This window comes from Corvus kubaryi, unplaced genomic scaffold (genome assembly GCF_017639235.1).
Source record: "Corvus kubaryi isolate FWS band 111438036 unplaced genomic scaffold, C.kubaryi_AGA036_p1.0 split3-73, whole genome shotgun sequence".
NCBI lineage: Eukaryota > Metazoa > Chordata > Aves > Passeriformes > Corvidae > Corvus > Corvus kubaryi.
This window is the reverse complement of record NW_024582091.1, coordinates 19,647,140-19,663,308: the sequence shown is the minus strand read 5'-3', so window position 1 is coordinate 19,663,308 and position 16,169 is coordinate 19,647,140. Positions and strand designations below refer to the sequence as shown.

At 41.0% G+C, this 16,169-nt stretch overlaps 1 protein-coding gene and 1 pseudogene across 6 annotated transcripts in view; one reads left to right on the top strand and one right to left on the bottom strand.

The window, feature by feature from the left end:
• KLHL32 (kelch like family member 32) overlaps positions 1 to 9,631 on the bottom strand; it is a 122,536-nt gene extending 112,905 nt beyond the window's left edge. For 2 of the 6 annotated variants that reach the window (XM_042016602.1, XM_042016607.1), the window contains exons 1-2: positions 9,491 to 9,626; positions 970 to 1,063 (exon numbers count right to left, since the gene is read on the bottom strand). The gene's annotated coding sequence lies outside the window, so the exon portion shown is untranslated. Of the gene's footprint in view, positions 1 to 945; positions 1,064 to 9,490 lie in introns of all 6 variants that reach the window. The other 4 variants (XR_006014122.1, XM_042016608.1, XM_042016604.1 and 1 more) reach the window with 4 other exon arrangements.
• Positions 9,632 to 10,256: 625 nt separating this feature from the next.
• Positions 10,257 to 13,780, top strand: LOC121659089 (annotated as a pseudogene).
• The last annotated feature ends 2,389 nt before the right edge of the window (positions 13,781 to 16,169 follow it).

The following is a 16,169-nucleotide window of genomic DNA, read 5'->3' as shown; positions in this document are numbered from 1 at the left end:
GACCTGCATTCAACATAGCCCAATGCAGAGACCTGCAGACATACAAGTAATTTCTCAACACATTACTCACATAAAACACTACACCACAAATAGTGCTCCTACATGTTTAGCTACTTTGTTCAGAGCTAAGCGCGTATCTCTACACCGCACAGTCAACTTGTATGCCCTAATGACAGTTTATATGGAAGGTTTTGTCTCTTCTGTAAAACATACTTCTTTTCACTACCATCACAGTCACAAACACATTTGAGCTATTAATACCATTTCCCCGCCTGCTTGGTTCCAGTGGAACCCTACAACCAAGAGATTCTCCGTGAAGACCATAAGATTGCTGAAGACACGTTTCCACTCCACACAGAGAATAACTAAGAAAAAGGTTCAGCCTTAGCCACGATTTTTATTACCATTTCATCAGCTCCATTTCTAGTCTGAGTCTAGTCTATCTTTTAAGGCTAGAGATTCTTTGGTACATTGCTGTGGTTGCATGAAAACCACTAAAAAAGTTGCAAAAAAGTCAGTATGAGTTATCAGGTACTAAGATACTTGAACATTACTCAATCACAAAAACTATGTGTCAGTATAAAATAAAAATAGAATATTGATTTTGGGGTTTGGTACCATTTAACAACTACTTTAAAAAGCCCCATAAATCCACCCTTCAACTACGTAACTGGAAATGCTCTACTTATCTGATTATTGCTTACCTACCCCTTTATACAGTAATGTTACACTGAAAAAAATCCCAAGAACACAAAACAATAAGGAAAATAACTTCCTTGTAGTAGGTAATAATCTCATTAAGTACTAAAAGAAGAGCTTTCCTTGTAGGAAAAGGTTTGTTAGGGGATTTTTGAAAGAATTCTTTTCTTTAGTTAACTACAACATTTTAAGTGACTGCAAGATTTCTAACACTCAGAAACAGGTAGGAAATGTTCTTGGAAATACCTTGGGGAGATATAAAAGACTCACATCAGTATTGAATGGAGCTGAAGATTTTCACCCTTCTCTGTGGCTGGAGTTGGTTAAAATCATTTGCCCTTCTCTTCTTTATGTTTTCTAAAGACTGAAAACAGGAGAACATGAAATGTTACTGAAATTTATTCCAGGTTCACAAACAATGTTTTTCAGTATTTGAAAATTACTTACTACTTTTGTTCACAGTCTCTTCTCCCTTTGCAAACCATGAATAACAGCCCATCTTTTATTTGTTTTCAGTTTCTCACAGAACCAGTTTGTTATGACTGCTCTCGCCTACACAAAAGCTGGTCAGGGTTTCCAAACACCCTTCTGTTTATTTATGGCAAGCTGCAGTGTAAACATTTGCTTACTACCAATCAGTGCCAGAAATTGCTAAATAAACCCACTGTTTTAACACCTTTTACCCCTGACTATATGAAAGAAAACTAAGCACTTACAGTCCACATGCCTTTCTCTAGTCTGCATATATTCATTACAGGTCAAAGCAACTTTCTCTTAAGATAGAATGGGTACAAGTTCAGCAGCAGTGCTGGCTTCTATACTTCCTTCTTTTGCCTGACTTGGTTTAAGAGTGTACGAGAGACTTCTGTGGGGTTGCCTTTAATTTTTTGGGGGAGGCTGGTTTATTTTTCACTTTTTATCCCCAATACCCCTCCATGAACATTGATGCCAGCAAAACACATGAGCAATAAGCTGCAGCAGGAGGACAGAGATCAGGAGTATCTCAAGCCAGTACTGCTGCAGAACATCTTGTGTCAAAACAAGATGCATAAGGTGTCATAAACTCATTAGATGGAATTTTCTGATAAAGTCTGGTTCTTCTGACAGTTTTCAAATGTGTGTAACAGAGATAAACAGATGGAAAATAATCTTAGTTGACAACAGATAGAGGGGCTTTCTTTTCCCTTCCTATAGAAGGTTCTGAATTTACAGTTCAAGGTTTTCTTCAACCACTCCTTAGCACTCCTTAGTCTGAAAAACTATTTTTTCTTTACTTGGAGAAAAACTGCTGTTTCAAGGAAAAATTCCTAAAATTAAGATGTTAAATAATTTTTAATCTGTGACTTTAATTAGGAGCAGATGTTGAATTAGAAAAAGAACAGGCAAGTGTTTAGAGTTCTGTGCCTTCTTCAGGTCTAAGCAAAAGAAACACTTCTGTTCATACTTCCCCACTCCCCCCCACCCCACAGACTATACCAACTAGCCCAGAGGAAAAAAAACAAACCAACAGCAACAATAAGACTAAAAAAAAACTCAAACAAACAAAACCCCACCATTCTCTCGTATATCTTTACATCACTGTAGCTATACTACCACTTTTTTTCTTTTCCTTCTCTTTTTAGGTGTTCGGGGCTTGATCTGGTTTGTTTAAGGCTCTTTGGTGATCACACAGTAATCCCCCTCACTACCTGGGCCAAAGGATAAATACATTATGAACTAAAGACACAGCCTATGAAAATTCACTCCTTGGGTTTCCAACAACAATTTTCGTCACTCACAGTACACAGACCAGTGACAAGAAAAAACGCAGAAACATAATGTGGAACTCACAGAATCAATCTGTGACACTGAAGATGCCTCAGCTCCCCGACCCTGTATGCCCCATGCTCTGCCACATACTATTGCCTCAGAGTACAGGTGACACTTGTGTTGCCACTGGTGTCATGGTGTAAACTCATACTGACATCCCACAATAGTGCCTTCAACCAGACAAAATTCAGGCACTTGTTCCACTCCTCCAGCTCTGCAATACGTGCAGAAGGAGGTGGAAAGCTGGAGGTATTTATGTCTTAAACTGCCAGAAATTACAACTAACAAGGTTCTGTTACTAGAGCCTTAATTCTCTTCACCTACCCAGCAACACCACTAAAAATCAATGCAAGTCCATAGTGCAAGAGTTAGTTCTAATTAGCAAAGACAGTAATTTCAAACACCCTTTCTAGCAGCTTTCCAGCCTTTAAGGTAGAGTTGCACTCCGGTGGATTTGGAATCCTAGGGAAATGTGAACAGCTGCAAGAAATATAAACTGCACTAATTTTGTGTATGACTTGTTCTTGTCTGCTGCCACTTGCATCCAAAGATGTGAAGCATGGAATCTGATGACATTGTGAATGATGGACCTGATCAAAAGGTCTTAAAGAAATTGAACAAATCTAATAAAAGAAAAAAAAAGAAAAGAAAAATTAAAAAAATGAAATGGCATGATTCAAACTGAATATATAATTGAGGATCCAGTCACACTGGTCCAGGAGAGCTTCCTCCTGTATTAGGTAGCCAGCCCTGGCTATGGAAACATTTTGGAGTTTGACTTGCACTCTAATGCTGAATTCCTCTTTCTGTTTCACCTCCATTCATAGTTATCCTCCCTAAGCAAGCAAAGCACATCTAGTTCTTCTATTTACATTTCGACAACACCTACGTTTTTGCAATTCTGTGAGTGTGTTTGGAGGATGGAGCCACATACATGAAATGTAAATGGACAAGACTTCAGTTGAATTGTCGTCATTCAATTTGCTACATCCTTTCCCTACATGGAAACACAGCAGCTACATTTGTATGCAAAAGTCACCACAGAACACAAGAAACGCCCAGTGTACTTTAATGTAACCTCACCAAGGATAGGAAGCTCAGCACAGCAGGGGGGATAGCACACTCTCCAGTGCACTCTGCAGTGCTGATGCACTAAGGCCCTGCCAGAAAGGAATTCTGCTCCCTTCCTGTTTGTTTGCCTGAGTTTTCTATGGAAAAGGAAAAAGTGAAAAAAAGGAAGTTCAGCTAAGGAATATACCAAACCCACAAAACAAGTATTGTGATCCCCTCAAGAAGACAGCACTTCAGTTCAGCCTTGCTCTCGAGACCTCTATTTCGATCTTCACAGTTCACTAAAGTCAAAGTCCTAGTTCTGTTCTAAAAACATCACCTCAGTTCTTTCTTTTTTTTTGTTTTATGCGACTAAAAGATAGGTCACTGACTGAAAGGGGGCTTTCAAAACTAACAGAGAAAAGGCAAAAACCACAGAAGATGTATACCCTCAAAGGGAGAACCTTCTTCTTATTGCTTTAAAGACATAATTTTAAAATCTGTATTAGATCAGGAAAAAACTACTACTCAAGAGACTCTCTTATAAATGTAGATATTAGGAAAAAAAACATTAATACCAATTTTAGAAAATTTCAAAAATAAACCTGAAAAAATACATTCCACATATCCTGATGACATTTCTTCAGCCACAGGTTTTTATCTATTTTGTCTTGACAAGCCAGGTAGAGGCACAGTTTAGCTTACAAAGGGCAGTGGCCCTTTTATTTTATTTAACCTGAAGTGAAACATGATGGAAAATGCTTCAGACATAATAAGACCATAAGCTTGCTCACATCTTCTTCAAATTTTTTTATTAATCTAAGAAATGCTTCTTACTTAAGCAATCACTTAAAAAAAACAAACAAAACATACAGGACAGAAATTGAGCCTTATCAACACTGCAGAAATGGACCTCAATCACTCTGAGATATGATACCTTCAAAACAAAATCCCCCTGTAGTCCAAACTAATGATGCTGAGAATTTTTTTCAAGTGGTTTCTTACTGAAGACTAGAATGAAAGGCTATTCTGGAGGCACAAAGGGCTAAAAAATTGAAAGAATTTCGATCACTGAGGGGAAAAAAAACCACAATCTTAAGATCCATCCTAAACAACCACAGCATTCAGGGAAAACACAACAGTAAATTAGGCTCCAACATTACGGTATCTATACTGTCAAACACCATCACTATATGTATCATTCCTGCCAGGAAAAACAAAGACAGATGGTAGTAGAAAAAGACACTCCAGAACAACCTTAACCTTCGTGTACTGATGAATCAAAATATTTACAATATTTTTCCCCCTACAGAGCTCATTCCCAACAATTAAAGCTCTTCTAAACTGCTGCAGCATATTGCTACAGAAATTTTGGCAGAACAAATTCTTAATTTACATAACTGTTCAGAGTAGTCACCTAACTTAGAGGAAGAAAAATCATGCATTCTCAAGTATTATGGACGTTCTGAAGCCTCTCATTTATTTTACTCATAACCGTTTACATCTTTCATTGCTTTCTCATCACAGGGCAATATCCATCCGGTGATATCAAGGTCGATAGCTTCCAACTGGCATGAGTGTGACTGGAATTTGCATGCCATTCACTACTGGAATGTCACTTTTTGAAACAGCATCTTTCTTGTCTCGAGCCAAAGGAGAGATGTTTTGGAAGATCTAGCAACATATGTAGGTGCATAAAGACCCCTTGGTACTGCCCCAGCTCCCACAAGCTATCTGCCCTGAGTGACTTCACTGTCACTGACAGCATGGAGACAAAAGGTTTCCTAATTCAGGTACCTTGTCTGTGCAAAATTCCTGCCCCAGAAAAGAAGACAAACTCTGCAGGTCCACAGCAAGCCCAGTAACAGACTTCAGTGTTGAATCTTAGCTATGTCCAAATGTTTCCATAGTTAAAAGTGCAATTAAAACACATGTCTGATAAAATCTTGACAAAACGTTTTTGTGGAATCTAGAACACAAACTAACACCTGCCCAGAAGCTGCTGCAGCTCCTTTCTGGCCTACATTAGACATTTGCCTTTCTATAAAAGTCAGGCAGATTCGGGGTGGCTGGTCCACATGGGGAACACCCAGAACAGGGAGTTTCAAAGCTCTCCTGGTTTCCCAGTTTAAACTGTCGAACTCCAACATAATTGCCTCTTTTTCTTCTCTTGCAACTACCTCCCAGAGTTGCCTCTAGTCCCTGAAATTTCTTCAGACTTAGCAGAAATTCTCCTGGAAAAATAGTCTCCTAAGTATGTTTCTTCTCAATTTGAAGGTTCTAACTGTTCAAAGCCCAAAATTCAGTCAGGGGTAAAACCCACACACAAGACAAAATTTTAAAAAAATGCATTAATTAAACAATTGCTTAAAAGACCCTGTGAAAGGTTTCTACTCTTTACTTATTTTCACTAATCAGAATTTGATAGTAAAATCTCCAAAATCTCTTGGAAATGAAAGCATCCCATCTAGAAACACACATTTGTGCAATATAGTATGCACACAGAATGCCAGAGCAGCAGACCTTATTTTATCTCCTCAGTGGTCAAAAGGCCAGAACGCAAAGAATTGAGGGTTTAGAAATCACTGTCAAGGATCCTATGTCTTTCACTACTAAGTATAAGCATCAGATAAGTCAAGAAATGCGAGGGGATATACTACTACTACCAGTTAGTAGTACCAGGGTGGTTTGGCAGTTTTTTGTGTGAGGAATAAACTGTTAAAAAAATTAGAAATCAGGTTTATAAAAATTTAATAATTTCTTAGGAAAATCTTGTAATTTTTAGCCTTTTGGAACTGTTCCTCTATCTCCAAAGTAGAGAGATAGAAAAATACAAACACAAGATTCGCCTCCACTCCCTGCAATCAGGGTAATTGAAGTCCTCAGACCAGAGAACACACTGGCAAGTATCATATGAAAGTCTCAGATGGATGAGAAATATGAAGGATAACTTTTCTTTTTCAATAAAAGAATTAAAATGAGACAAATATGTGGTTGCTGTAGGTATGTGTAATTACACTGCATGATATTTTTGTTTGGCTAGTTTTTCCCAATAACTCTGTCATCTGTTCTCACCCAAGTGATTAAATTATTTCATTTTTCACTTAATCTAATTCCCATTTCTAGTTCAATTTATAACTATCACTTCCCCCATGCTAGTGTGGCATTAAATTACGGTCATTTTTGGCCATTAAGTTCATCACAATCCAGTCAGCAGAATCGATCAAAAACACCACAGCAGTGCCATGAATTTCTTATTAAATACATTCCTTTTTTGCTGCTTTGTAGAAGCTGATCATCAGTGTCAGAAGCTACATTACATCTATTTCTGATTTTTCAGGCAAAAGAAACACATTCTGAATCAAAAACAGACAACCAAAAAAAAAATTATTTTAAATGAACGTAGCATTTTCTCTGTTCAAATCATACTCACTTTACTTTTTAAGTGCCCCCTGAAGAAATGACCCATGCAAGCATAAATTTCCATCTGCTACTGATCTTCTAACCATACTTCTTAGCATAAACTCAAAATTTATTGCTCCCCTTAATAAAAAGGAAGGAAAAAAACCAAAACAAAACCACCTCCTGTGATGCTACTCAAATTTCTTTTTATGTTCAAATTCAGCTCCTGGGTAAAATTCACTTACACTATTAACAATACACAGACTTTTTAACAGGAGTTGCCATCTTAAACACAGTTGTTCATGTCCTGTCTTACAGAGAAGACAGACAGAAGAAAAATTACAACTCCACTAGAAGTTGTCCAAGGCAAGATTCTACACTATTTGTTCAGGGCCAATTTGAAGCTCAGTCACTTCCAAGCTCGCTTTCACAAAACGGTATCAATTAAATTTCTGCATAGTCACCTCTACTTTTAAAATATCCCATTGTTTTTTGACAGTAAAGACAGTGCTCAATCTCATCTTCTGTGTGGTTTGTGCTGAGCTACAGTGTTAAATAAACAACACTTCAATTTCCATATTAAAATTCCATTCCTTAAGAGCACTTTTGCTTGGAATTGAATGGAAGGTATACCTGCCAATCTAACTGGACCATTTTCAAAGAAATCCTGAGGCAACTTCTTCCTCTCTTGAAATATTAGGAGTACAATCTTCCTCCCATCTGCTAATTCAATAGCTGCCCAGATGTACATTTTCTCCATGCATGCTTATACAGGAATTAACAGGGCCTTTTGCTGCTTGTATGTACAATAAAACACAGTATTTTTATAAACACCGTAGGCACCTAAAAAATAAAAAAAATGTGCTTAAGAGATGTTAATTGGTACAACTCCATTATTTTTAGTGTCCTACTAAGTCAAGAGCTTATTATTCTCTAAGAGTTTCTCAGAATACCCATACCTAGTGTAGTACTTTGTACATAATAACTGTAAAGTACTTTACAGATGCCGTCAAATTATTCACAGTCTGAAAAGCAGACAAAAGATTAAAGGAGTTTTTCTGGAATACTTTCAAAGTAAAGAAAAAAATTCTTTGTAATCATCTGTAAACTTGAACAACACAAAGAGATGTGACGGAGTAGCTATATATGGGTGGCTTTTTAAGCATCTGTGGTAACTGTATTACTTATTCAGAACATCGCTGGATTTCTGTAGGATGTACTTAAACAGCAAACACGGTTTTCAGATAAAAACTCTAAAGAATTGAACACGTCTCAGCGGCCTTGCCCCTGCCAACTGCTTCATGCAGGCAGATCCCAGAATCAACAGGAACTGGCAAGGCTACAGCACTCCTTTACCCTGTGAGCTACAGTTAACAGGATTGTGGCCTCTGGGTCTACTCCTGATCTTTTCATGACTGAACAATCGCTGCCATGAACATTTACGCAAATAAGACTAACCCCAACTTGCTTTTGAAACGTTTGTAAGATTTCTCCTAGCCCTACAAAATTAGAAAAAATCATGACAAGCTTTAAAAACTGTAGTCACACTATTTGCTAGGATCAACATCTGCAGTTTATTTCCCCGTGGTAAGATTTAAACCGTAATCCCATTTCTTTCACATTTTACTGTGGTGTCTGGTGCCAAGCCCGCTGCTTCCCAGTGTTTGGTGTGACAGCTATGGATCAGCTGTCACTCCGACTCCGCCAGAGCCCGCTCAGACAAGCCGGGCTCGCTCCACGGGGGGAATGCAGCCTCCACCGATGGCCTGGGAGAGCGGCAGCAACGAGCCATCTGCAACCTGCGGCATCGCAGCGACCCGCGCTCCCTCAGGAGAACTGCTCCAGATCGACCAAACGGGAAATTTCCTGCCGGGAACCAAATCCTTCCCCACCATCAGCTACAACCACCTGAGCAGCACCTTTTCAACTGCGAGGGCTGCAGATACAACGTTCCAGCAATCACGGTGCCTAGATCATTTGCAGTTGTGATCTCTCGCATGTTTAAACGCCGGAGAGGAGCAAAAGCTTGTTTTTGTCACTCAAACGAGTCGCTTCAAGTCCAGGTTCACAAGAGCGCGGCTCACACCAAGTAACGAGACGCCTTCCAGCGCCCGTGTCGCGGCGGCAGAGCCATGTTTCGCGGAGCCGCCGCCAGCCGAGCACCTGGAGCACGTCCCTGCTTAACCCCGCGGGGAGCGGGACTCACGGCGCCCCGGAGCCACCCCGGGCTCCGGCTCATCCTACCCCCACCGCCGCTCCCCGCCGCCTCCTACGCGGAGCCGAGGGCCGGCGGGAGCGCTGCCCGGTGCCCGGGGACGCCCCGGCGGCCGGAGCTGCCGCTTGACCCGTCTCCCTGGCAACGGGGACACTGCCCCTCGGCCCCCCCTTCCCCGTCAGAGTCCCCCTTCCCCACTGCAGCGCTGCTGAGCGGCCGGGGCGGCGGGGCACGACCGGCGGCCGCCCCCCGCCCCGGTCCCGGTTAGGTAACAGGGGCGGCGAGGCGCCGCCTCGGGCCCGGCCGCTCGCTCACCTCGGGCAGGTGCCGGGGCCGCGCACGGCGGTGGCGGCGCCGCCTCTCCGCCCCGCTCCGCTCCGCTCCGACGGCAGCGGGCGGACGAGCCGCGGGCAAGCAACTCCCGCGCCGCAGAGCCGCCGTCCCAGCTGTGCCGCTCCGGTGCCCGAGCGGGAGGAGCTTCCCCGCCCCGCCCAGTGCGCAGCGGCGGCCCGGCAGGGCCGCACCTGCCGGAGGAGGAGGCGGGTCGGGCCGCGGGATCCCGGCGCCGGGTGTCGTCCGCTCCCGTGGCGCTGGAGGGCCGCTACCGCAGCCCGCGGTGCCCCCGGGAGGCGAGGGCCGCCGCGCTGCCCACCCGCCGGGACCACGGCCCTGCCGGAGGGCTGGAGGGAGAAGGCCTGGTTGAGTGAGCCCTTTAAGTAGCGCTAAGTTTGTAGGCAGAGCACCTGCGAGGCGGGGTCAGGAGGGCTGTCAGGGGAGCATTGGGAAAGAGGATTTTAGGGCAAGAGATACGGCTGGAAAGGATGAGGTCTCTGCAGGATAAGGACCAGAGCGCTACATCCTAGGATATTAAGGCATCAGTGCTTTATCATCCTGTTACGGGGTTTAATGTTACTTTTTAGAAACCTTATTTGCAAAAGTGATGAGGAACATCCATCTGAGATACAACTGCTGCACCATCGTGTATTTTTCCAAATGCCATCTTTGCAGGGACACAGGACCCAGCTCTGCAGAGAGGCTCAGTAACAGTGCTTTTCTCTCAGCTTCACCTCATGAAGCACCCTCTACCCAATCCCATAATTGTGAAGAACATTGAGGAGAATTAAATAAACAAATCTAATGATTAGTGATCCAGTCATAATCAGCACGACTGGAACATGTGTTAATATGTAGGAGAAAATACTATTTTGAGAATTGCACAGAGCAGCTCTACTTTAGAACATCTTGCCACTGGATTTTCTTAGGAGTTTAGTTCCGGTTTTCTGATCTGTGAAGTTAATATGAAAACAGTAGATCCCAAAAATCTCTGCCTCCATCTCCAACATACCTCCATATTAAATTTTACTTACATGCCACATCAGAGGAGTTCAAGTCTTTTTCAGATAACAATTCCTTAAGACTTTTCAGCATGTGGGCCTTCAGTTAAGCCTACTGACAGATGAGTTGTTTCTTGTCAGGTGTTTGTGAAAGGTATCTAGAAATACCCCAATTCCTCATCTGCAGAGCAGACAGTAACAATTGGAAAGTTAGCTCAGAAGGTGCACCGGATGCAGTATATGGAGTGTTTTGGGTAATAATGCAAAGCTTCCCAAAGTCAAGGGTCAAGCTGCTTGGTGCTTATGCAGTGCAGTACCAGGCAGAAGCCCATGTTTGTTCCAAAACACAGGCATAAAGACAAAGCCAGTGCTTCACTAGAACCAGTTAAGTCATGTGCAACACGAAACTGTTATGACTATAGTACCTTTCTTTGTCCAAGTTGGTTTTGAATGTCTCCAGAGAGGGATACTGCATGACCTCCCTAGGCAGCCTGTTACAGGGCTCTGCCACCCTCAATGTAAAGAAGTTCTTCCTCATATTGAGGTGGAACTTCTTGTGTTGTGATTTATGGTCACTGCTCCTCATCCTGTTGCTGGACACCACTGAAAGGAGTCTGGCAATACATCATATCGACTATTAGAAAAAGTCACAGAGATTGACAATGATTTTTATTCTTCTTTTTGTGAAATTCTCTCTTCTGGAAATACATAAGGAAGGGCTTTTTTATCTTCTGAATCCAATTCGCAGCACTAGAGAAAGACTGCAGATGCTCGATGATCCCATATACAAGACAGGTGTAAATGTGAAAGGCTCAGAAGAAATAGCTGAACACAACAAAAATGAAGCCTACCAAATCTTGGAAAAAGGTGCAGCAAAAAGAACTATTACAGCTACTTACATGAATTCATATTCCAGTTGATCCTACTGTTTTTCCTTGACCATTCATATGAAAGTGATTCAAGCAGATGGACAAGAGCTTGTTAGAACTGGGAATACAAACTTGCATGAGGTAAGAACACTTCAGTTTGGGGCAGTTGATAAAAGAGTTTATGAAGCTGGAAATACCAAGTCATCTATTCTGATCCATGAAAGAGTTATTGCTGCTCTTGTGGAAGAAGACACAGGGCATCCTAAGAGGATCCTTCAAGACTTTTGTAGAACACAGAACATCAATAATAGCCACAGTTTCTCCCACATCTATAAATCCCGAGGGAAAACAGAGTACAGTGAAGTATGGTCACAGAGCAAAGAATGTGATGAAACCTTAAGTTAACCAGCAGCTGCCTAAGGAAGATACTGAAGATATTAAGCACCTAAAAGGAGACCTCGCTGCTGCACAAGAGTAAAATGGAATCTATATTTTCATTGAAAATTCATGTAGCCCTTAAAGGAAAGCTGACAGTTTGGGAAGAACGAGTATATTGAGATAATGAGCACCACAGAAAAAGTAACGAAAACAATCACTAAACCATTCACAATCAATAAAAGCAATGAAACAATGAAAACATCTGCAATTCAAGGAGAAATAACTGAAAAGAAGCATAGACAGATCGGCAAGAAACCAAGATTACTCTAGCTGAGAAAGAATATATGGTTTCAGTTCCGAATACACAAAAATTCATGGCACAGCTAGCCATTTGGTCAGTACTGTTAATATAGATGATGTGTCTGTGCAAAACTGTATCATAAGAAAGCTGTTGATCAACACAATCCTATTATCCAAATAGATTTGCAGGAGAAATTAATGTTCCGGTCAATAAAGTACAAGAATCAGTTAGTGAGAACTGTCTGAAGCAGCAACAGATGTTGACATCTTATACATATTTTATAGGTGTCCTCCTATCTATCAGTTGTTCAGCAGATAATGTATTTGCATTAGTTGTATTAGGGTCTTTCACCTCTGTTAAAAAAATGCTGACCACTGAATTTTCTCAAGTGTCTGAAAATGTGTTACAAAATATGACTGTGCCATTTGCTAGTAAAGCTGAGCCATTCAGGTTGACTGAGAAGCAAATATCTGGATCAGGAGGAGCATTAAATATCTTGATAGCAATGGTAGAAATTGTCCTGGAACTAATCTATTTGTTTCAGAACAACATAAGGAAATTTTCTGGTTGATGAGATGGAGGGCCATGAAAAACAATTAGTATCTTCTTAGGAGATCTCTGTCTCGCTCTGAAAAAAATTACAGAAACAGCCTATTTTTTTTCACAGCTGCAAAGTGCTGTGGGAATTTAAGAGAAGTGGAAATGGAAAAGTGTGTACATACAAAGAATGCAAATGAATTAGTGTCCTCACTATAAAGCTAGTTGGACCTGTTGGCACAGGAGATGCAGAAGAACTTAGCTTCTATACTGTCAAAAAATGCAAGTTGGAAGACTACCATCACTGCTGGGCAAGAAAATGTGTATCTGGAAACTATTGACCTAGCAAGCAGTAAAACTTCTGCTTCAAAACAAATTTATCGCATCTCTGGATAACTTCTTTCAAAAGCTCAAGGACATAAATGGTGGTTTATGGCCATATGTTTCATGGACATAAAAGAAGATGCTGTTGTAATCCATAGTCTGTTCTTAGCAATCTAAAAAAGGCACCTCAGGACACTGGTAAATGGAGGGAATTTAAAACTGCTCAGATAGTCAACTTTATGGATCAGTAACAGTCCTTCAGCAACAAGAAACAGCAGCTTCAGTGCTTGCAGCAGGGAACAGAAGGTTTAGGAGTGAGAGCCGTATGTTTTACTGGATATTTTGTTCTGCATTAAGGTTGCAGTAGATGCGGTTCGGAACTACTGCACTGTAAGAACACATCCTCCAATACATTTTATTATATGCATATCAAGAATACAAATAGTTGTGTTCAAAGATCCTTGACATACTGCTGGAACTAAAACAAACTAATTGCCAATTTTAAAAGCATTGGAATTCACCCATAAGAGCTACAAACCAATGGCCTATATTGACCTTAAAAAAGGAAAGAGTATGTCATGGTGCTGCCAGCCAAGTCCAGGGTCTCCACACCCGTGCTCTCATTTAGAGGCCTGCCTGAATGACTCCTAAAAAAAGGATCTTCTTGTCGATTTCCAGTTTGTGCTCACTAAAATCCAGTCAATAAGTAAGAACTTATTCACAGCATGGAATTGTCCTATAGCTATTGAAAGCTAGACAGCAAGCAATTCTGTGTAACGGGGAGATGCAATGGATTTATATATTATATACAACTTCTCTCAAGAACAACAGTAAATTATGACTTGCAGCATTTACCATTAAAGAGACAGAAAAATTATCCTTAAATAAAGGCTTGTCAAGCTCTTTTACTCTCTCTCTCTCTCTCAAAGCTCATATTGCCACAAATATACTCCCTTATATATTTTTTAGAAGACTGACTTCAGAGATTGGCATCAATGTAATTTCTTTATCACTGCAACATATGGCAGTCTTCCCTGCTGCCAAAACATGGCCGTGTTTCAGCCTCAGGGTACAGCTGGCTTGAACTTAAAACTGAGACTGCTTTCAAACATAAATACAGAATTTTGTGTTACCCCTTCAGACACTATGAAGAAAAGTAAATTAAAATTTCTGTCACTGGAACCTCTATGAATACTACAGTGCGTCATGGTTCCAGCCACACCAGGAAGTATTTTTTCCTCCTGGTTTTCAGGTAACATCTAAAATGATTAACAGTCACTGTGTCAGGATCATGTATCACTCAACTATCCATACTGAACACTTATGCAGTTCAGATTCCCGTATGGTTTGCAAGATTCTCATCTTATGGTGATTTATGATGAATTCCCCACACAGGCACAAGTTACAGCAATCTCTGATCATGTGCAATCAGTGTTCGTGTAAACCTTCTGTTCAGAGGTTTTTTACTACTCATCTGTACTTAACCCATCAATTCCTCTTACAGTGCTCTTCATGATTTGCAAAGCTGAATGTAAACCTGCTGTACTGGTGGTGCATGTTATCTCAACATTCTGAAAATTAACCAGATAAACACAGGCAATTCCTAATTGCATCTGAAAGTATACCCAGCACCACTCTTTTGATTAAAAACATGAAAACATCAAACACTACATTATGTTCTGAGCAGTTCTCTCAGCTGAGCATTTTCCAGGTTACACGTCAGTACCACAAACATCTAAAAGAAACAAACAGAATAAAAGTCCAACATTAAAAAAGGAAGAAAATGTAGTATCTGCAATCCCACCCTCTATCATCATTGCAACTGGAGCTAGAAGAAAACCCCTAAGTGCCTCGGGTTTTCTGCTGGTTGGTGGAGCTGACAAACACAAACTACATGAGAGCACCTGCATAAAAGAAGCCCAGTGGGCAAAAGAAAATTAAAACACATAAGGGAATAACTATTCCCTTCTCAGTAGAAGCTATATAAATAGTAGTGTTAGCTGTAACATGGAAGTTGTCTAGGTTATTGCTTTGACCTGGTTCTTTCATTTGGAACAGATTTAGTCACATGAGGTGACATCCCCTATCGAAGGAAAGAAACTTCCTGACAGGTAGGGTGTGTAAGGTCCTGCTTGAACTTTGCAATGCTTCCTCTGCTATGTATGTTTTTCTGAATACAGCCCTGGATGCAGCCCTTAACATTTGCAGAAAGGGAAAAAGGAAGTGGAGGTTAGACAATAAACGAAAAAAACAGTTCTCTAAGCAACCTGTATAGTACTTTTGGTAGGTAAATTGCTGGCCACTGAATGTTAACAATTTTCTTATTCCTCCATCTCCCTTTCCTAGATCCCCCCTACACCCAAAGAACAGTTGAGCATGGCTCAGCCTGAAGCTGGTTTAAACAAAATCATTCTCAACTTCTAAACTGTTGAAATCAAAAAAGTCTGGCACATTAGATGTGATACTCCACAGCTTTTATTTCTGTGAAGTAGGAGGTGTATTTCTAACATCAAGGAAACATATTTTACTGTCAGTACTCTGAAAATGTAGCTGCTTCATTCAGCATGTGGCTGCAGCAAGAGCATCAGGCTGGAGGCTCTGATGTATGAAAACCTCTGATCAGATGAAAGGGATCATGACATGGCTGGCAAAGGAAGAGTAAGGATAAAACCTGGGGTCAGGAAGAGGCAGAAAGACCATGCACTCCTGCAGTGCTTTTTACACTGTGATAGATGAGCTTGTATATGTAATGCTTTATGGAGCCTGTTGTAAGCCTTGGTACTGGCACTCTGCTAACAAAAGCGTAGACCTTTGTGTAGAGCACTCTGCAGGTCTTTGTTTTCAAAACCAATGAGTTTTTTCTTCCTTTTTTAATGTTGGACTTTTATTCTGTTTGTATAACAGTGTCTTTAGATTACTCTTCCTTCAGCGTTTTCTTACATTCAGGTCCTTTCTGCAAATGAAAATAGCATGGGGATACTGAAGATCTGAAAGAATGACTGAATGTTTGCTTCACTTTTAATTCTGGGGCAATTAGACAACCAGTTATCCCCCTCATAAGAGGGAGGATTCAGGTATTAGAAACCTGCAGGGAGAAGGAGAGCTCATAAAAGTAATTTATTGAGCTTAGTCTGTCTGCAGAACCAAAGGATTTTCTATCATCCCTTCCACAACTACAGCTGGCACAGCTGACCTCACTGTGCTAAGTATGCAGAGCAGCAACTCCTTCCTCACGCAGTTAAAAAAAAAGT